We start from the raw sequence: 22,093 nt of genomic DNA, 5'->3' as shown, positions 1-22,093 counted from the left end.
TATTTTATTCACACTTTCTAAGTCCCCATAGTGGACTGTTATAAGCAATCTTTCGATTGCTTACACTATTCAATGCTATGCCATAGCATAGCATTGATCAGTGTTATTGGCGCTCTGCTAATACAGTCTGCTTGAGGCAGCCTATAATGGAAATGTGCCTACGGCCAGCACAGAGGTAAACAAGAGACCTCCGGCCACCATCTTTTCTCTGCAATCACGCTGATGTACACCTCATCTATGAAGCGTGCGTTCGCGAACATGGATCTGATGTGATTTGCACAAAACTCCAGTTTTGTCTCATCAGTCCAAGTGACAAAGCTTCTGGCAGAATGTCCTGTAGACAGATTAGACAAAACTGGAGTTTTTTTGGCAAGTCACATGAGCTCTATGTTCGCAGATACAAAAATGAAAAATAAAAAAACACTGTATCTACAGTGAAATAAGGAGAAGGTTATGTTCTGGGGCGGCTTTGCTGCATCTGGCACAGGGCGTCTTGAATCTGTACAGGTACAATTAAATCTCAAGACTATAAAGGAATTGCGTTTGTTTCTTCAATTGCCTACAGAATACTAATGGCTGATTCATTTGCTCTACTTCATACATTTGGGTTTCGTCCACTCATATCTTCACACCCTTATCTTTGCTTTTTACTCAAGCAAAGAGGATGTGTGGAAAGACACAAACCAGTCTGTATTACTATATAGTTATTGTATCTAATTGGCTTTTAGCCCTTTTATTTTTTCAGCATTGCACGTCCTTTAATTGGGGCTAAGACTCCATGTTATCATAATGGCAATACCTCCTTCTAGAGTCATATAGTTCTACTTCCTACATACAATCAGAAGCTTTGACTTGGACTCTTTTCCATTTTTAGTTAAAAATATGTGTTATGGTAATGGTTCATTCTAAGTGATGGGAACTTATAATATACTGTATATAAATGTATTTAATGTAAAGTATAATATCTGGTATTCATAAGCCAACTACCCGATTTTATATGCTAGGAATGCATTATCTGTGTACAAGATTTAAAAGGGTACTCCGCAGCTAGACATGTTATCCCCTATCCAAAGGTTTACTGATGGGGACCCCCATGATCTCTGATGTGGCACCCCAGTCATCCGGTGAATGGAGCGAACTCTTCTCCGTGCAGGATGACTGGCGATCACAGCCGCCACACCCCCTCCATTCATGTCTATGGGAGGAGGTGTGACAGCTGTGTACTAGCCTTCACGCCCCCTCCCATACAGATGATTGGAGGGGGTGTGGCATGACGTCACGGTCATGGAAGCCCCAGGCATCTGTGACCATAACGCTGCGGCACCGGCCCAAAGATCAGACATGTTATCCCCTATTCAAAGAGGATAACATGTCTAGGGGTGGAATACCTCTTTAAAGTGTACCTGTCATTAGCTAAAACTTTTTATATAATGTAGAAAATAAAATTATATGTATATTTATAATATACAGTGGTAATATATTTTTGTCCCTACAGCTGTTGTCTATGTATCTCTGGGACATGTCCCCTGCTCACACATCAGGATGATTGACAAGCCAGGAGCCTGCACAGAGGCCTGCTTGTCCCGCCCTCACTTCCAATATTTGGACTTTTCACAGACACACAGGCAATAGCTGCAGGAACAGCATTTTATCTACAATATGTAAATAGTTTTTGCAAATGACAGGTACACCTTAAAGGGGTACTCCAGCGCCAAGACATCTTATCCCCTATCGAAAGGATGGGGGATAAGATGCCTGATCGCGGGAGTCCCGCTGCTGGGGCCCCCCCGTGATCTTCCACGTGACACCCCGTTAGAATCAGCCCCCGGAGTGCGATTACTAGTGATTACTCCGGGTCTGATTACTAGTGATCACGGTCCCCGTGATCGCTAGTAATCAGACCCGGAGTAATCACTAGTAATCACACTTCGGGGGCTGATTCTAACGGGGTGTGGCGTGGAAGATCACGGGGGCCCCAGCGGCGGGACCCCCGCGATCAGGCATCTTATCTCATCTTGTCTTAGGGCCGGAGTACCCCTTTAAGTACCATCTCTACTGACATGCTATGTTGTGTTGTTTTATGTATGTTCTTTAAAATAAATAAAATAAATAATTGTTCAGGAAAAAAAATTAGGGTCAGGGACCATCATTATTTTCCAGGACAGTTTTATTATTTTGTTTTTCAGAATGATTCTGTTGAACCACAATTCACTGTCTGATTTTCCTTAGTTCATTTTCAGTAAATTTTTATTCATTATTACTTTTGTCAGTTTTAGTTATTTTAGGGAGCCTGTCCTTAACAAAAGGGTACCAACACTTTTATCCACGTCTGTATAGTATACATCCTAATATAACTGATTTATAATAGGTAGAACTGGAATTCCAGGCAAGATGTATTTTTATCATTTTGTTTGAATATCCATGACTCTTTGTTAACCTGCATAAAAGTAATAAAAATGAAAATCAACATGTTATGTTTTTATGTTGTTGTTGTTAAAAGAGCACAATCACGCAAATGGTAAATTGATTATTATGAATTTTGAATGGTGGATTTTTTTGTTTGAATGCATAAAATGTGCTCAGTGTTATAGGATATTTGAAATAGGAAGAAGCAGGTTGGAAATGGAAGCTGGATCGCGCTGTCACAGAGGAGGTAAGCCAAAGCTTGTAGGATAAGGTGCTTTATTCTTCAAAAAGATGCAATGCGTTTCACAACCATCCGTTTTTTTCATCAGGCATGATAAAACTAAACAATGAACTTAATTTATACAATCACACATGTGGACGTCACACGGATGTGACGTATTGTGATCCACAAAACATGGAGGATCCCAATAAAACCTGGGATCCCAATAAAACCTTACATCGTACTACTAAATAGTAATAAATACATACCGTATATACTCGAGTATAAGCCGACCCGAAAATAAGCCGAGGCCCCTAATTTCACCCCAAAAACCCAGGAAAAGTTATTGACTCAACTATAGGCCTAGGGTGGGAAATACATCATCCCCCCATGTCATCATCCAGACCCCCGTCATCATCCAGACCCCCGTCATTAACGCCTGTCAATCCGTTCTCAGTGGTCTTCAACCTGCGGACCTCCAGATGTTTCAAAGTTACAACTCCCAGCATGCCCGGACAGCCGATGGCTGTCCGGGCATGCTGGGAGTTGTAGTTTTGCAACATCTGGAGGTCCACAGGTTGAAGACCACTGATAAGGGATTGACAGGTGGACAGGCCGGGACCATCCCCTCACAGCTAAAGCCAAAAACATTTTTTTTTGTTCACTCGAGTATAAGCCTAGGGGGGGCGTTTTCAGCACGAAAAATCGTGCTGAAAAACTAGGCTTATACTCGAGTATATATGGTAAGTATATAGATAATGATAAAGATTCCAAGCATTAAATATAAAACTAACACCAAGTATGAAAACTTCAAGGGAATAAAACACAGACAGGATTAGAAAAATAATAATTTAAAACGTGTTTTTTTCAATCAATTCATTTAGCCCAAAGGGCCATAATGAATTAATATTAAAAATCCAAAAAGATTCCCTGTTAATAAGTTTTTGATATCTTTTGTGTTTCCCTTCTGGAATAGCTTCAATTATCAACATGGACAAACAATGGGGATCACCGGCATGAACCATGGTAATGTGTCTGTTACGCCGAGCGCTCCGGGTTCCCGCTCCTCCCCGGAGCGCTCGCTTCTCCCCCTCCGCTGCAGCGCTCCGGTCACGTCCTCTGACCCGGGGCGCTGCGATCCTGCTGCCAGCCGGGATGCGATTCGCGATGCGGGTAGCGCCCGCTCGCGATGCGCACCCCGGCTCCCCTACCTGACTCGCTCCCCGTCTGTTCTGTCCCGGCGCGCGCGGCCCCGCTCCCTAGGGCGCGCGCGCGCCGGGTCTCTGCGATTTAAAGGGCCACTGCGCCGCTGATTGGCGCAGTGGTTCCAATTAGGGTTATCACCTGTGCACTTCCCTATATTACCTCACTTCCCTTGCACTCCCTTGCCGGATCTTGTTGCCTTAGTGCCAGTGAAAGCGTTCCTTGTGTGTCCCTTGCCAGTGTTTCCAGACCTTCTGCCGTTGCCCCTGACTACGATCCTTGCTGCCTGCCCCGACCTTCTGCTACGTCCGACCTTGCTTCTGCCTACTCCCTTGTACCGCGCCTATCTTCAGCAGCCAGAGAGGTGAGCCGTTGCTAGTGGATACGACCTGGTCACTACCGCCGCAGCAAGACCATCCCGCTTTGCGGCGGGCTCTGGTGAAAACCAGTAGTGGCTTAGAATCGGTCCACTAGCACGGTCCACGCCAATCCCTCTCTGGCACAGAGGGTCCACTACCTGCCAGCCGGCATCGTGACAGTAGATCCGGCCATGGATCCCGCTGAAGTTCCTCTGCCAGTTGTCGCTGACCTCACCACGGTGGTCGCCCAGCAGTCACAACAGATTGCGCAACAAGGCCAACAGCTGTCTCAACTGACCGTTATGCTACAACAGTTGCTACCACAGCTTCAGCAGTCATCTCCTCCGCCAGCTCCTGCACCTCCTCCGCAGCGAGTGGCCGCTCCTGGGATACGCTTATCCTTGCCGGATAAATTTGGTGGGGACTCTAAGTTTTGCCGTGGCTTCCTTTCCCAATGTTCCCTGCATCTGGAGATGATGTCGGACCTGTTTCCCACAGAAAGGTCTAAGGTGGCTTTCGTAGTCAGTCTTCTGTCCGGAAAAGCCCTGTCATGGGCCACACCGCTCTGGGACCGCAATGACCCCGTCACTGCCTCTGTACACTCCTTCTTCTCGGAAATCCGAAGTGTCTTTGAGGAACCTGCCCGAGCCTCTTCTGCTGAGACTGCCCTGTTGAACCTGGTCCAGGGTAATTCTTCCGTTGGCGAGTATGCCGTACAATTCCGTACACTTGCTTCAGAATTGTCCTGGAATAATGAGGCCCTCTGCGCGACCTTCAAAAAAGGCCTATCCAGCAACATTAAAGATGTTCTGGCCGCACGAGAAATTCCTGCTAATCTACATGAACTTATTCACCTAGCCACTCGCATTGACATGCGTTTTTCTGAAAGGCGTCAGGAACTCCGTCAAGATATGGACTCTGTTCGCACGAGGCGTTTCGTCTCCTCGGCTCCTCTCTCCTCTGGTACCCTGCAATCTGTTCCTGTGCCTCCCGCCGTGGAGGCTATGCAGGTCGACCGGTCTCGCCTGACACCTCAAGAGAGGACACGACGCCGTATGGAGAACCTCTGCCTGTACTGTGCTAGTACCGAACACTTCCTGAGGGATTGTCCTATCCGTCCTCCCCGCCTGGAAAGACGTACGCTGACTCCGCACAAAAGTGAGACAGTCCTTGATGTCTACTCTGCTTCTCCACGTCTTACTGTGCCTGTGCGGATGTCTGCCTCTGCCTTCTCCTTCTCTACAGTGGCCTTCTTGGACTCTGGATCTGCAGGAAATTTTATTTTGGCCTCTCTCGTCAACAGGTTCAACATCCCAGTGACCAGTCTCGCCAGACCCCTCTACATCAATTGTGTAAATAATGAAAGATTGGACTGTGCCATACGTTTCCGCACGGAGCCCCTTCTTATGAGCATCGGATCTCATCATGAGAGGATTGAACTTTTGGTCCTCCCCAATTGCACCTCGGAGATTCTCCTTGGACTTCCCTGGCTTCAACTTCATTCCCCAACCCTGGATTGGTCCACTGGGGAGATCAAGAGTTGGGGGTCCTCTTGTTCCAAGAACTGTCTAAAACCGGTTCCCAATAACCCTTGCCGTAACTCTGTGGTTCCTCCAGTAACCGGTCTCCCTAAGGCCTATATGGACTTCGCGGATGTTTTCTGCAAAAAACAAGCTGAGACTCTACCTCCTCACAGGCCTTATGATTGCCCTATCGACCTCCTCCCGGGTACTACTCCACCCCGGGGCAGAATTTATCCTCTCTCTGCCCCAGAGACTCTTGCCATGTCCGAATACGTCCAGGAGAATCTAAAAAAGGGCTTTATCCGTAAATCCTCCTCTCCTGCCGGAGCCGGATTTTTCTTTGTGTCCAAAAAAGATGGCTCCCTACGTCCTTGCATTGACTACCGCGGTCTTAATAAAATCACGGTTAAGAACCGCTACCCCTTACCCCTCATCTCTGAACTCTTTGATCGCCTCCAAGGTGCCCACATCTTCACTAAATTGGACTTAAGAGGCGCCTATAACCTCATCCGCATCAGAGAGGGGGACGAGTGGAAAACGGCATTTAACACCAGAGATGGACACTTTGAGTATCTGGTCATGCCCTTTGGACTGTGCAATGCCCCTGCCGTCTTCCAAGACTTTGTCAATGAAATTTTTCGTGATCTGTTATACTCCTGTGTTGTGGTATATCTGGACGATATCCTAATTTTTTCTGCCAATCTAGAAGAACACCGCCAGCATGTCCGTATGGTTCTTCAGAGACTTCGTGACAACCAACTCTATGCCAAAATTGAGAAATGTCTGTTTGAATGCCAATCTCTTCCTTTTCTAGGATATTTGGTCTCTGGCCAGGGACTACAGATGGATCCAGACAAACTCTCTGCCGTCTTAAATTGGCCACGCCCCTCCGGACTCCGTGCTATCCAACGCTTTTTGGGGTTCGCCAATTATTACAGGCAATTTATTCCACATTTTTCTACCATTGTGGCTCCTATCGTGGCTTTAACCAAGAAAAATGCTGATCCCAAGTCTTGGCCTCCTCAAGCAGAGGACTCCTTTAAACGACTCAAGTCTGCCTTTTCTTCGGCTCCCGTGCTCTCCAGACCTGACCCTTCCAAACCCTTCCTATTGGAGGTTGATGCCTCCTCAGTAGGAGCTGGAGCTGTTCTTCTACAAAAAAATCCTTCCGGGCATGCTGTCACTTGTGGTTTTTTCTCTAGGACCTTCTCTCCAGCGGAGAGGAACTACTCCATCGGGGATCGAGAGCTTCTAGCCATTAAATTAGCACTTGAGGAATGGAGACATCTGCTGGAGGGATCAAGATTTCCTGTTATTATCTACACCGACCACAAGAACCTCTCCTACCTCCAGTCGGCCCAACGGCTGAATCCTCGCCAGGCCCGGTGGTCTCTGTTCTTTGCCCGATTTAATTTTGAGATTCACTTTCGTCCTGCCGATAAGAACATTAGGGCCGATGCTCTCTCTCGTTCCTCGGATGCCTCAGAAGTTGATCTCCCTCCGCAACACATCATTCCACCTGACTGCCTGATCTCCACTTCTCCTGCCTCCATCAGGCAGACTCCTCCAGGAAAGACCTTTGTTTCTCCACGCCAACGCCTCGGAATCCTCAAATGGGGTCACTCCTCCCATCTCGCAGGTCATGCGGGCATCAAGAAATCTGTGCAACTCATCTCCCGCTTCTATTGGTGGCCGACTCTGGAGACGGATGTTGGGGACTTTGTGCGAGCCTGCACTATCTGTGCCCGGGATAAGACTCCTCGCCAGAAGCCTGCTGGTTTTCTTCATCCTCTGCCTGTCCCCGAACAGCCTTGGTCTCTGATTGGTATGGATTTTATTACTGATTTACCCCCTTCCCGTGACAACACCGTTATTTGGGTGGTCGTTGATCGATTCTCCAAAATGGCACATTTCATCCCTCTTCCTGGTCTTCCTTCTGCGCCTCAGTTGGCTAAACAATTTTTTGTACACATTTTTCGTCTTCACGGGTTGCCTACGCAGATTGTCTCGGATAGAGGGGTCCAATTCGTGTCTAAATTCTGGAGAGCTCTCTGTAAACAACTCAAGATTAAATTAAATTTTTCCTCTGCATATCATCCCCAGTCCAATGGACAAGTAGAAAGAATTAACCAGATCCTGGGTGATTATTTGCGACATTTTGTTTCCTCCCGCCAGGATGACTGGGCAGATCTCCTTCCATGGGCCGAATTCTCGTATAACTTCAGGGTCTCTGAATCTTCCTCCAAATCCCCATTTTTCGTGGTGTACGGCCGTCACCCTCTTCCCCCCCTCCCTACCCCCTTGCCCTCTGGTCTGCCCGCTGTGGATGAAATTTCTCGTGACCTTTCCATTATATGGAGAGAGACCCAAAATTCTCTCTTACAGGCTTCTTCACGCATGAAGAGATTCGCGGATAAGAAAAGAAGAGCTCCCCCCGTTTTTTCCCCTGGAGACAAGGTATGGCTCTCCGCTAAATATGTCCGCTTCCGTGTCCCTAGCTACAAGTTGGGACCACGCTATCTTGGTCCTTTCAAAATTTTGTCTCAAATTAATCCTGTCTCTTATAAACTTCTTCTTCCTCCTTCTCTTCGTATCCCTAATGCCTTTCACGTCTCTCTTCTCAAACCACTCATCCTCAACCGTTTTTCTCCCAAATCTGTTCCTCCCACTCCTGTTTCCGGCTCCTCGGACGTCTTCTCGGTCAAGGAGATTTTGGCTGCCAAAAAGGTCAGAGGAAAAAATTTTTTTTTAGTAGACTGGGAGGGTTGTGGTCCTGAAGAGAGATCCTGGGAACCTGAGGACAACATCCTTGACAAAAGTCTGCTCCTCAGGTTCTCAGGCTCCAAGAAGAGGGGGAGACCCAAGGGGGGGGGTACTGTTACGCCGAGCGCTCCGGGTTCCCGCTCCTCCCCGGAGCGCTCGCTTCTCCCCCTCCGCTGCAGCGCTCCGGTCACGTCCTCTGACCCGGGGCGCTGCGATCCTGCTGCCAGCCGGGATGCGATTCGCGATGCGGGTAGCGCCCGCTCGCGATGCGCACCCCGGCTCCCCTACCTGACTCGCTCCCCGTCTGTTCTGTCCCGGCGCGCGCGGCCCCGCTCCCTAGGGCGCGCGCGCGCCGGGTCTCTGCGATTTAAAGGGCCACTGCGCCGCTGATTGGCGCAGTGGTTCCAATTAGGGTTATCACCTGTGCACTTCCCTATATTACCTCACTTCCCTTGCACTCCCTTGCCGGATCTTGTTGCCTTAGTGCCAGTGAAAGCGTTCCTTGTGTGTCCCTTGCCAGTGTTTCCAGACCTTCTGCCGTTGCCCCTGACTACGATCCTTGCTGCCTGCCCCGACCTTCTGCTACGTCCGACCTTGCTTCTGCCTACTCCCTTGTACCGCGCCTATCTTCAGCAGCCAGAGAGGTGAGCCGTTGCTAGTGGATACGACCTGGTCACTACCGCCGCAGCAAGACCATCCCGCTTTGCGGCGGGCTCTGGTGAAAACCAGTAGTGGCTTAGAATCGGTCCACTAGCACGGTCCACGCCAATCCCTCTCTGGCACAGAGGGTCCACTACCTGCCAGCCGGCATCGTGACAGTGTCTTGAGACACCATGTTGCATAAATTTAGTGTGGATATTATGCCTATGTTTATTCATTCGTGTCCTAAGTGTTTGTACTGTTCGGCCGATGTATTGTATTCCACATCTACAAGTCAGTAGATACACAACGAACATTGTGGAGCAATCAAACTGACTTTTAATGGAAAAAGTCTCTCCAGTGGAGAAGGACTTAAAGAATGAATTGTTGCCCTCTGTAATCCACCCACAGCACAAACAGCGGGGGTGGCCGCAACTGATAGTGCCCGGGCAAGTAGCCAATGTGTTTAGTTTGGCTACTGGTGCTGCAGTTTTAAGACAGCCTGGGGCTAAATGGCTCCTCAGTGTCCTAGCCCTGTGATATGTAATCGCAGGTTTAATTGGAATCTTGGCCTTTAAAATGGGGTAACTTCGTAGTATTCCCCAATGTTTTTTCAAAATATTAGAAATTTGGGTCGTAGAGCTATGAAAATTGGTAATAAAATTATATTTTCTTTTTTCATTAGTATTTTTATCCTGTATTTTTATGTTTTTCTCAGTTAGTAGATCCCCCTGTTTAAAAGTCTTCGTTTTATTATCGGCTGTTTTTAAAAGACTTTTAGGATAACCCTTTTCTAAAAAGCGATTTTTTAAAATTGTTGCCTGATCAGTAAAATCAGTATCGAGTGAACAATTTTTTGGAATCCTTTGATATTGTCCATAGGGAATATTTTTAACCCATTTGGGGAAATGACAGCTATCAATGGATAGGAACTTATTAACATCTACTTGTTTGAAGTGAGTGCGAGTGCAGAAGATATTTTCACCAAAAAAATAATGGACTCCTGAGATATATTTGGTGTAAAAACCAAGCCCCAATCATTGAAATTAAGTTCATTTACAAATTCACGAGCTTCTTGTTCAGATCCATCCCATACAATAATGAGATTATCTATATATCTACGATAAAAACAGATCTGCGGATGCGCAATGAAAAGGGACTCGAACCGCCTCATATACAAATTTGCATAACTGTGGGCGAAACGAGTCCCCATCGCCCAACCGCGGATCTGGCGATAAACTGCATAATTAAATGAAAAAACATTGTGCTGTAATATATATATAGAATAGATTCCAATAAAAATTTGGCGTGTATTGTAGTAATTTCTTTATCCAAATCCAAATAAAATTTAATAGAATCAATACCTCTACTTTCTAAAATATTTGAATATAATGCACTCACATCTAGCCATAAAAGTAAATAATCTGGGGAAAAAGGTACACGGGAAAGGTCTGCAATGAGCTGAGGGGAATATTTTAAAAAGGATGGCAAATCCCGAACATAGCTTTGTAAAAAAAAGATCCAAATAATGGGACAAGTTGCAACTGATTGCACCTATTCCCGAGATGATTGGTCTTCCCAGTGGTTTTTTGGTGTCTTTATGCACTTTAGGCAAATAATAAAAATGCGGTAGTTGGTATGTCTGAACTTTTAAAAAATCGATTTCTCTCTTATTAAAAATACCATTAACATTTGCTGTATTAATTAATACATTATATTCGTCAAAAAAGCTCTTTGAGGGATCATGGTCTAATTTTTCATAATAACTTAAATCAGATAGGATGTGGAGGGCCTCTGCAATATATTCAGCCCGATCCAACAAAACAGTCCCTCCCCCTTTGTCTGCAGGACCAATGATGAGGGAATCGTTATCTTTAAGAGTTTTTAAACCAATTCTCTCATTACGTGTTAAATTATCAATATGTTTTGGTACAATTTTTTCTTTCATTAGCCCAAATTCACTACTAATATCCACACTAAATTTATGCAACATAGTGTCTCAAGACACATTACTATGGTTCATGCCGGTGATCCCCATTGTCTGTCCGTGTTGATAATTGAAGCTATTCCAGAAGGGACACACAACAGATATCAAAAACTTATTAACAGTGAGAATCTTTTTGGATTTTTAATATTAATTCATTATGGCCCTTTGGGCTAAATGAATTGATTGAAAAAAAACTTATTTTAAATTATTATTTTTCTAATCCTGTCTGTGTTTTATTCCCTTGAAGTTTTCATACTTGGTGTTAGATTTATATTTAGTTCTTGGAATCTTTAGCATTATTTATATACTTATGTATTTATTACTATTTAGTAGTATGATGTAAGGTTTTATCGGGATCCCGGGATTCCAGGTTTTATTGGGATTCTCCATGTCTTGTGGATCACAATATGTCACATCTGTGTGTGACGTCCACATGTGTGATTGTATAAATTAAGTTCATTGTTTAGTTTTATCATGCCTGATGAAAAAAACGGATGGCAAACACATTGCATCTTTTTGAGGAATAAAGCACCTTATCCTACAAGCTTTGGCTTACCTCCTCTGTGACAGCGCGATCCAGCTTCCATTTCCAACCTGCTTCTTCCTATTTCCAGTTACTTCACGTCTACTTGTCAGAGTGGGAAGCCGCTGCAGTCTCCTCCTCACCTCCGCTCTTCTAAGTGTTGTGCCTTCTCTGCACAACTACTACAGGTGAGCAAGTTTCTTATGAGTCTACACTACTGTTATCGGTGGCTGTTACCGCCACCGATACTGCACAGGGAGCGCTCCTTCTCTTTCTCATTATAGGATATTTGAGGATTGTTTTCAAGGGGATTCTGCTGCACCATTTACACTACAAAATTTTTCCAGCGGACATTCCACCGTAGAAATTTCAGATTCTAGACTCTTCCAAACGAATTGTTTTGCCGTCTAGGGAGATGGTGAATTTCCGAGTGGTCCTAGTGGTGACTGATTCAGTCGGCCCTGCTATAGATGCTAATCTACACCTGTATTATCTTTGGGTGGAAATTCCATAGTGTGAACGAGCCCTTATGAATCATTAAGAACTCATTTGAAAATGTATCGTAAAAGACAATGGAATATGGTTCATAGTATTTACTGTAGATGTCTCCTTATTAAGAATATATACAGTACAGTATATACACTATATAGAAAAAGTATTGGGACACCCACACATTACAACATTACACCTACAGGAGCTTTTAGGACATTCCATTCTAAATCTATACTATATGAAGCTGGTTCCCCCCTTTTGCAGTTATAACAGCTTTGAACCTTCTTGGAACACTTTGTTCAAGATTTTGGCGGTGTCTGTGGGTATATTTACTCATTAATCCAGAAAAGCATTTGTCAGACACTGATGTTGGGTTAGAAGGCTTGGCTCTCAATCTTCATTCTAGTTTATCCCAAAGGTTTTGGATGGGATTTGGGTTTAGGGTTCTTTGCAGGCAAGTCAAGTTCTTCCACACCAAACACACCAAACCAGAGCTTTATGGACCTTCCTTTCTGCGCTGGAGCACAGTCATGCTGGAACCGAAAAACTGAACCTAAACTGTTCCCACAAACTTGGAAGCGTACAATTGTCCAAAATGACTTTGTATGCTGAAGCATTAAAGGGGTACTCCGCTGCTCAGTGTTCGGAACATTTTAGAGCCGGCGCCAGGAGCTTGTGACGTCATAGCCCCACCCCTCATGATGTCACACCCCACCCCTCAATGCAAGTCTATGGGAAGGGGCGTGGCAGCTGTCACGCCCCCTCACATAGATTTGCATTGAGGGGGCGGGGTGTAACATAATGATGGGGTGGGGCTATGATGTAACGTGGAACCTAGGTCAGTGGAACCTAGGTCAAACCCTGAAAAACAACCCCATAGCATTATCCTCCCCCCACCAAACAATACAGCCGGCACAATACAGTCAGGCAGGTACTGTTAGCCAAATCCAGACTTGTCCATCTAATGACAGATAGAGAATTCTGTGGAGTGATAAATCACAGGAAACATTTCCTCTTCTTCTGCTCTGGTCTCAGATCGAGCAGACCAGAGCATAAGATAGCTGATAACACTGATCAGTGCTATGCCCTATGCATAGCACTGAACAGTATTAGCAATCAACTGATTGCCATAAATAGTCCCCTATGTATAAATAGTCCCCTATTTATAAACATATTTGGTATCACCGCGTGCATAAATGTCCAAACTATTAAAATATAATGTTATGGATGCTGTACAGTGAACGGCGTGAACATTAAAAAAAAGTTCACAATTGCAGCTTTTTGTCACATTTTATTTAAAAAAAATTAATTAAAAAATGTATAAAAGTTTTATATACACAAAAGTTTTATCAATAAAAAGTACAGATCACGACGCAAAAAATTTGCCCTCATACCGCCGCTTGTACGGAAAAATAAAAAAGTTATAGGTCGTCAAAACAGTTCGTACTGGCTAAAAAATTTGCGACTTTTTTTAAGCGCAACAATAATAGAAAAGTATGTAATCAAGGGTATCATTTTAATCGTATTGATTATAATCAATATAATCAAAATAAAGAACACATGTCATTTTTACAGTAAATTGTACGGCGTGAAAACAAAACCTTTTAAAATTTGCTAAATTGCGGTTTTCTTTTTAATTTCCCCACACAAATAGTATATTTTTGGTTGCGCCATACATTTTATGGTAAAGTGAGTGATGGGATTACAAAGGACAACTTGTCGCGCAAAAAAAAAGCCGTCATACTAGTCTGTGGATGAAAATATGAAAGAGTTATGATTTTTAGAAGGCGAAGAGTTGAAAAGGAAAATGGTAAAATAAAATTTTCTTGGTCCTTAACCCCTTCCTGGTATAGGACATATGCATATGTCCCAGCATCCGACACGTTCGCACGCTGGGACTTATGCATACGTCCTATCATCTCTTTAGCCGGAGTCCCGACCCAGCTGACAGGGCCGCGATCGCGCTGGTCCCGGCAGCATTAACCCCATAGATGCCGTGATCAATCCTGATCATGCATCTATGGAGTTGACAGGGAGAGCGCTCTCCCCCTGTTCACCAACGGCGGTGCCGCGATTCGATCACGGGTCGCCGTTGGTTGCTACAGCAGCAGGAGGTCAGATCATGACTTCCTGTATGCCTGCTACGGAAGCCTGTGAGACTCAGCCAGAGGCTGGATCGCACAGGCTGTAGTGCGTGCAGTTGAAGTGTATTGTAGCATAGTATAAGTTCTTAAATAAAAATATGAAGTGTAAAAAATAATTTAAAAAAAGCCCCTTTCCCCATAAAAGCCCTATACTATCACCAAAAAGATCAAAAACACAAATCATATACATAATGGGTATTGTCACGTCCGTAATGACTTGTACTATAAAACTATAATGTAAATTATCCTGCACGGTGAACGCCGTAAAAAAAATAAAAATAAAAAAAAACTTTGCTAATTTTGGTACAAATAGCGGAATAAAAAAGATCAAAAGGTAGCACATATCGCAAAAATTATACCAATAAAAAGTACAGCTCATCCAGCAAAAATAAGCCCTTACTCAATGGCGTCAGACGAAAAATAAAAAAGTTACGGCTGTTGTAAAATGAATGCCAGAAAAAGAGTTTTGCTCAGAAAAGGAAAAAGAACATAGAAAGCAATATACAATGGGTATCGCCATAATTGGACCGACCCACAGAATAAATATAACATCAATTTTACCGCACAGTGTACACCATAAAAAAAAAAAAAACGTCAGAAATTTTCCAGTTTTTCACAATATTTTGGAGTTTTTCACAAAAAATTCTGCATGTGTCAGCAAAAATGCACCAGTTATATAAAGTACAATATGTCACATAAAACAATATCACAATCGCTCCTCTCAGAAAAAGCCTTCTAAAGTTATTACCATTTAAAGAGACACATGTCAAAAAAATAAAAAAGAGCCTGGTCATTAACCCCGTAACAACGCAGGACTTATAGTTACGTCGAGCGCCGAATCCCGCGTCATATCTGGTCGGTCCCGGCAAACATCAACGGCCAGGACCCTTGGCTAATATCGGACATCACCGATCACGTTGATGCCCGGTTTTAACCCTTCGGATGCGGCAATCATAGTCGACCACCGCGTCTGAAGTGAAACCGAAACCATCCCAGCAGCTCAGTCAGGCTGTTTGAGCCCTCCGCAGTGAAATCGCGGCATCCTGAACAGCTTGCAGGACACAAGGAAGATTCCTACCTGCCTCCTGCGTGTCCAACCGCCAAATGACTGCTCCGTTCCTGAGATCCAGGCAAGAACAGTTGAGCGGCAATAACACTGATCAATGCCATGTTAATGCATGTCAGTGATCAGTGTAGGGAATCAGTGTGTACAATGTTATAGACCCCTGTGGGGGCTATATATAACATTGCAAAAAAATATTGAAAATAAAGTGTTAATAAATGTGATTTAACCCCTTCCCTAATATAAGTCAGACCCCCCCCGCCCGCTTTTCCCATTAAAAACAAACTACCGTATGTAAATAAAAATTAATATAAACATGTGTTATTGCCATGTGCGTAAATGTCCAAACTATAAAAATATATTGTTAATTAAACTGCACTGTCAATGGCGTACACGTAAAAAAAAATCCAAAGTCCAAAATAGCATATTTTGGGTCACTTTTTATACCATAAAAAAAAATTATAAAAAGCGATCAAAATCTCCAATCAAAACAAAAATGTACCAAAAAAACACTTTGGATCACGGTGCAAAAAATGAGCCCTCATACATCCCCATATGCGGAAAAATAAAAAAGTAAGAGGTCAGAAGATGACATTTTTAAACGTATACATTTTCTTGCATGTAGTTATGATTTTATTTTGAGGTAATACAAAATTAAACCTATATAAGTAGGGTATCATTTTAACCGTATGGACCTACAAAATAAAGATAAGATGTAATTTTTACCGAAAAATGCTCTGTGTGGAAACGGAAGCCCCTAAAAGTTACAAAATGTCGCACATTGTTTTTTTTTTTCTTCCGTTTTGCTGTGGATTTTTGGGTAAAATGACTAATGCCACTGCAAAGTAGAATTGGTGGTGCAAAAAATAAGCCATCATATGGATTTTTAGGCAAAAAATTGAAATGGTTATGATTTTTAAAAGTTAAGGAGGAAAAAAACGAAAATGCAAAAACTGAAAAAAGCTGAGTCCTTAAGAGGTTAAGGTAAAAAAATAGGTCCGTCCTTAAAATCGGCTTTAATACTAGATGTAGGTAATGTTGCTGGTTCGCAATGACCAGCATTCCATGAGCCCTGGTCCTTATCAGCATCATGTGACATCCTATGTGCCATGTATCTGCCATGGTCTTGCTGCTCTGGTGTATCTCCTGCTGCAGTTCCTGCTCTGTCCTCTAGGGTCCACGCAGGAGCACTGGCTGAACCTTATAGAGACAGTGTGCACTCACTAATGGATCCTCCTCCTATCCCTGCCTGGCACTCCCTTTATACACCTGCTCCACCTGTTGCCTGATGAATCAGCAAGGTTGTGTTTCCTGTATTGCCAAGGTCCATGTACCTTGTATTTTGTACCTGAGTTCCTGATCCTGTCTGACTGCTGTACCTGAGATTGACTTGGACTGTCTATCACTATTCCTGTCTTCTTGTATCTTGTTCCAGCCTGCACCTGTAGCCATCATGGCTAGCTGTTGTCACAGTACTAGTTCTACTAATAAACACTGTTACGCCGAGCGCTCCGGGTCCCCGCTCCTCCCCGGAGCGCTCACTACACTCTCGCTACTGCAGCGCTCCGGTCAGATCCACTGACCCGGTGCGCTGCGATACCGCCTCCAGCCGGGATGCGATTCACGATGCGGGTGGCGCCCGCTCGCGATGCGCACCCCGGCTCCCGTACCTGACTCGCTCTCCGTCGGTCCTGTCCCGGCGCGTGCGGCCCCGGTCCCTAGGGCGCGCGCGCGCCGGGTCTCTGCGATTTAAAGGGCCACTGCGCCGCTGATTGGCGCAAGTGGTTCTAATTAGTGTGTTCACCTGTGCACTCCCTATGTATACCTCACTTCCCCTGCACTCCCTCGCCGGATCTTGTTGCCATTGTGCCAGTGAAAGCGTTTCCTTGTGTGTTCCTAGCCTGTGTTCCAGACCTCCTGCCGTTGCCCCTGACTACGATCCTTGCTGCCTGCCCCGACCTTCTGCTACGTCCGACCTTGCTTCTGTCTACTCCCTTGTACCGCGCCTATCTTCAGCAGTCAGAGAGGTTGAGCCGTTGCTAGTGGATACGACCTGGTCACTACCGCCGCAGCAAGACCATCCCGCTTTGCGGCGGGCTCTGGTGAAAACCAGTAGTGACTTAGAACCGGTCCACTAGCACGGTCCACGCCAATCCCTCTCTGGCACAGAGGATCCACCTCCTGCCAGCCGGCATCGTGACAGTAGATCCGGCCATGGATCCCGCTGAAGTCCCTCTGCCAGTTGTCGCCGACCTCACCACGGTGGTCGCCCAGCAGTCACAACAGATAGCGCAACAAGGCCACCAGCTGTCTCAACTGACCGTGATGCTACAGCAGCTACTACCACAGCTTCAGCAATCATCTCCTCCGCCAGCTCCTGCACCTCCTCCGCAGCGAGTGGCCGCTTCAGGCCTACGACTATCCTTGCCGGATAAATTTGATGGGGACTCTAAATTTTGCCGTGGCTTTCTTTCTCAATGTTCCCTGCACTTGGAGATGATGTCGGACCAGTTTCCTACTGAAAGGTCTAAGGTGGCTTTTGTAGTCAGCCTTCTGTCTGGAAAAGCTCTGTCATGGGCCACACCGCTCTGGGACCGCAATGACCCCGTCACTGCCTCTGTACACTCCTTCTTCTCGGAAATTCGAAGTGTCTTTGAGGAACCTGCCCGAGCCTCTTCTGCTGAGACTGCCCTGTTGAACCTGGTCCAGGGTAATTCTTCCGTTGGCGACTACGCCGTACAATTCCGTACTCTTGCTTCTGAACTATCCTGGAATAATGAGGCCCTCTGCGCGACCTTTAAAAAAGGCCTATCCAGCAACATTAAAGATGTTCTGGCCGCACGAGAAATCCCTGCTAACCTACATGAACTCATTCATCTAGCCACTCGCATTGACATGCGTTTTTCCGAAAGGCGTCAGGAGCTCCGCCAGGATATGGACTTTGTTCGCACGAGGCGTTTTTTCTCCCCGGCTCCTCTCTCCTCTGGTCCCCTGCAATCCGTTCCTGTGCCTCCCGCCGTGGAGGCTATGCAGGTCGACCGGTCTCGCCTGACCCCTCAAGAGAGGACACGACGCCGCATGGAGAATCTCTGCCTGTACTGTGCCGGTACCGAACACTTCCTGAAGGATTGTCCTATCCGTCCTCCCCGCCTGGAAAGACGTACGCTGACTCCGCACAAAGGTGAGACAATCCTTGATGTCTACTCTGCTTCTCCACGTCTTACTGTGCCTGTGCGGATATCTGCCTCTACCTTCTCCTTCTCTACTATGGCCTTCTTGGATTCCGGATCTGCAGGAAATTTTATTTTGGCCTCTCTCATCAACAGGTTCAACATCCCGGTGACCAGTCTCACCAGACCCCTCTACATCAATTGTGTTAACAATGAAAGATTGGACTGTACCATACGTTTCCGCACGGAGCCCCTCCTAATGTGCATCGGACCTCATCACGAGAAAATTGAGTTTTTGGTCCTCCCCAATTGCACTTCCGAAATTCTCCTCGGACTACCCTGGCTTCAACACCATTCCCCAACCCTGGATTGGTCCACTGGGGAGATCAAGAGTTGGGGTTCCTCTTGTTTCAAGGACTGCCTTAAACCGGTTCCCAGTTCTCCTTGCCGTGACCCTGTGGTTCCCCCTGTAACCGGTCTCTCTAAGGCCTATATGGACTTTGCGGATGTTTTTTGCAAAAAACAAGCTGAGACTCTACCTCCTCACAGGCCTTATGACTGTCCTATTGACCTCCTCCCGGGCACTACTCCACCCCGGGGCAGAATTTATCCTCTCTCTGCCCCAGAGACTCTTGCTATGTCTGAGTACATCCAGGAAAATTTAAAAAAGGGCTTTATCCGCAAATCCTCCTCTCCTGCCGGAGCCGGATTTTTCTTTGTGTCCAAAAAAGATGGCTCCCGACGTCCTTGCATTGACTACCGCGGTCTTAATAAAATCACGGTAAAGAACCGCTACCCCCTACCTCTCATCTCTGAACTCTTTGATCGCCTCCAAGGTGCCCACATCTTTACCAAACTGGACTTAAGAGGTGCTTATAATCTCATCCGCATCAGAGAGGGGGATGAATGGAAAACGGCATTTAACACTAGAGATGGACACTTTGAGTATCTGGTCATGCCCTTTGGCCTGTGCAACGCCCCTGCTGTCTTCCAAGACTTTGTTAATGAAATTTTTCATGATCTCTTATATTCCTGTGTTGTTGTGTATCTGGACGATATCCTGATTTTTTCTGCCAACCTAGAAGAACAACGCCAGCATGTCCGCATGGTTCTTCAGAGACTTCGTGACAATCAACTTTATGCCAAAATGGAGAAATGTCTGTTTGAATGTCAATCTCTTCCTTTCCTAGGATACTTGGTCTCTGGCCAGGGACTACAAATGGATCCAGACAAACTCTCTGCCGTCTTAGATTGGCCACGCCCCTCCGGACTCCGTGCTATCCAACGTTTTTTGGGGTTCGCCAATTATTACAGACAATTTATTCCACATTTTTCTACCATTGTGGCTCCTATCGTGGCTTTAACCAAAAAGAATGCCAATCCTAAGTCATGGCCTCCTCAAGCGGAAGACGCCTTTAAACAGCTCAAGTCTGCCTTTTCTTCGGCTCCCGTGCTCTCCAGACCTGACCCATCTAAACCCTTCCTATTGGAGGTTGATGCCTCCTCAGTAGGAGCTGGAGCGGTCCTTCTACAAAAAAATTCTTCCGGGCATGCTGTTACTTGTGTTTTTTTTTCTAGGACCTTCTCTCCGGCGGAGAGGAACTACTCCATCGGGGATCGAGAGCTACTAGCCATTAAATTAGCACTTGAGGAATGGAGGCATCTGCTGGAGGGATCAAGATTTCCAGTTATTATTTACACCGATCACAAGAACCTCTCCTATCTCCAGTCTGCCCAACGGCTGAATCCTCGCCAGGCCAGGTGGTCTCTGTTCTTTGCCCGATTTAATTTTGAAATTCACTTTCGGCCTGCCGATAAGAACATTAGGGCCGATGCTCTCTCTCGTTCCTCGGATGCCTCGGAAGTAGAGCTCTCTCCGCAACACATCATTCCTCCTGACTGCCTGATCTCCACTTCTCCAGCCTCCATCAGGCAAACTCCTCCAGGGAAGACCTTCGTCTCTCCACGCCAACGCCTCGGAATCCTCAAATGGGGTCACTCCTCCCATCTCGCAGGTCATGCGGGCATCAAGAAATCCGTGCAACTCATCTCTCGTTTCTATTGGTGGCCGACTCTGGAGACGGATGTTGTGGATTTTGTGCGAGCCTGCACTGTCTTTGCCCGGGATAAGACTCCTCGCCAGAAGCCCGCTGGTCTTCTCCATCCTCTGCCTGTCCCCGAACAGCCTTGGTCTCTGATTGGTATGGACTTTATTACAGACTTACCCCCATCCCGTGGCAACACTGTTGTTTGGGTGGTCGTTGATCGATTCTCCAAGATGGCACATTTCATCCCTCTTCCTGGTCTCCCTTCAGCGCCTCAGTTGGCAAAACAATTTTTTGTACACATTTTTCGTCTTCACGGGTTGCCCACACAGATCGTCTCGGACAGAGGCGTCCAATTCGTGTCAAAATTCTGGAGGGCTCTCTGTAAACAACTCAAGATTAAATTAAACTTTTCTTCTGCCTATCATCCTCAATCCAATGGGCAAGTAGAAAGAATTAACCAGGTCCTGGGTGATTACTTACGGCATTTTGTTTCCTCCCGCCAGGATGACTGGGCAGATCTTCTACCATGGGCCGAATTCTCGTATAACTTCAGAGTCTCTGAATCTTCCTCCAAATCCCCATTTTTCGTGGTGTACGGCCGTCACCCTCTTCCCCCCCTCCCTACTCCCTTGCCCTCTGGTTTGCCCGCTGTGGATGAAATATCTCGTGATCTTTCCACCATATGGAAAGAGACCCAAAATTCTCTCTTACAGGCTTCATCACGCATGAAGAAGTTTGCTGATAAGAAAAGAAGAGCTCCCCCCATTTTTTCTCCTGGAGACAAGGTATGGCTCTCCGCTAAATATGTCCGCTTCCGTGTCCCTAGCTACAAATTGGGACCACGCTATCTTGGTCCTTTCAAAATTTTGTGCCAGATTAATCCTGTCTCTTACAAACTTCTTCTTCCTCCTTCTCTTCATATTCCTAATGCCTTTCACGTTTCTCTTCTTAAACCACTCATCATCAACCGTTTCTCTCCCAAACTTGTTTCTCCCACTCCTGTTTCCGGCTCCTCGGACATCTTCTCCGTAAAGGAGATACTGGCCTCCAAGAAGGTCAGAGGGAAAACTTTTTTTTTTGGTCGATTGGGAGGGTTGTGGTCCTGAAGAGAGATCCTGGGAACCTGAGGACAATATCCTAGACAAAAGTCTGCTCCTCAGGTTCTCAGGCTCTAAGAAGAGGGGGAGACCCAAGGGGGGGGTACTGTTACGCCGAGCGCTCCGGGTCCCCGCTCCTCCCCGGAGCGCTCGCTACACTCTCGCTACTGCAGCGCTCCGGTCAGATCCACTGACCCGGTGCGCTGCGATACCGCCTCCAGCCGGGATGCGATTCGCGATGCGGGTGGCGCCCGCTCGCGATGCGCACCCCGGCTCCCGTACCTGACTCGCTCTCCGTCGGTCCTGTCCCGGCGCGCGCGGCCCCGCTCCCTAGGGCGCGCGCGCGCCGGGTCTCTGCGATTTAAAGGGCCACTGCGCCGCTGATTGGCGCAAGTGGTTCTAATTAGTGTGTTCACCTGTGCACTCCCTATGTATACCTCACTTCCCCTGCACTCC

This window comes from Hyla sarda, chromosome 9 (assembly GCF_029499605.1).
Source record: "Hyla sarda isolate aHylSar1 chromosome 9, aHylSar1.hap1, whole genome shotgun sequence".
Taxonomy (NCBI): domain Eukaryota; kingdom Metazoa; phylum Chordata; class Amphibia; order Anura; family Hylidae; genus Hyla; species Hyla sarda.
Note: the sequence above shows the minus strand (reverse complement) of the source record.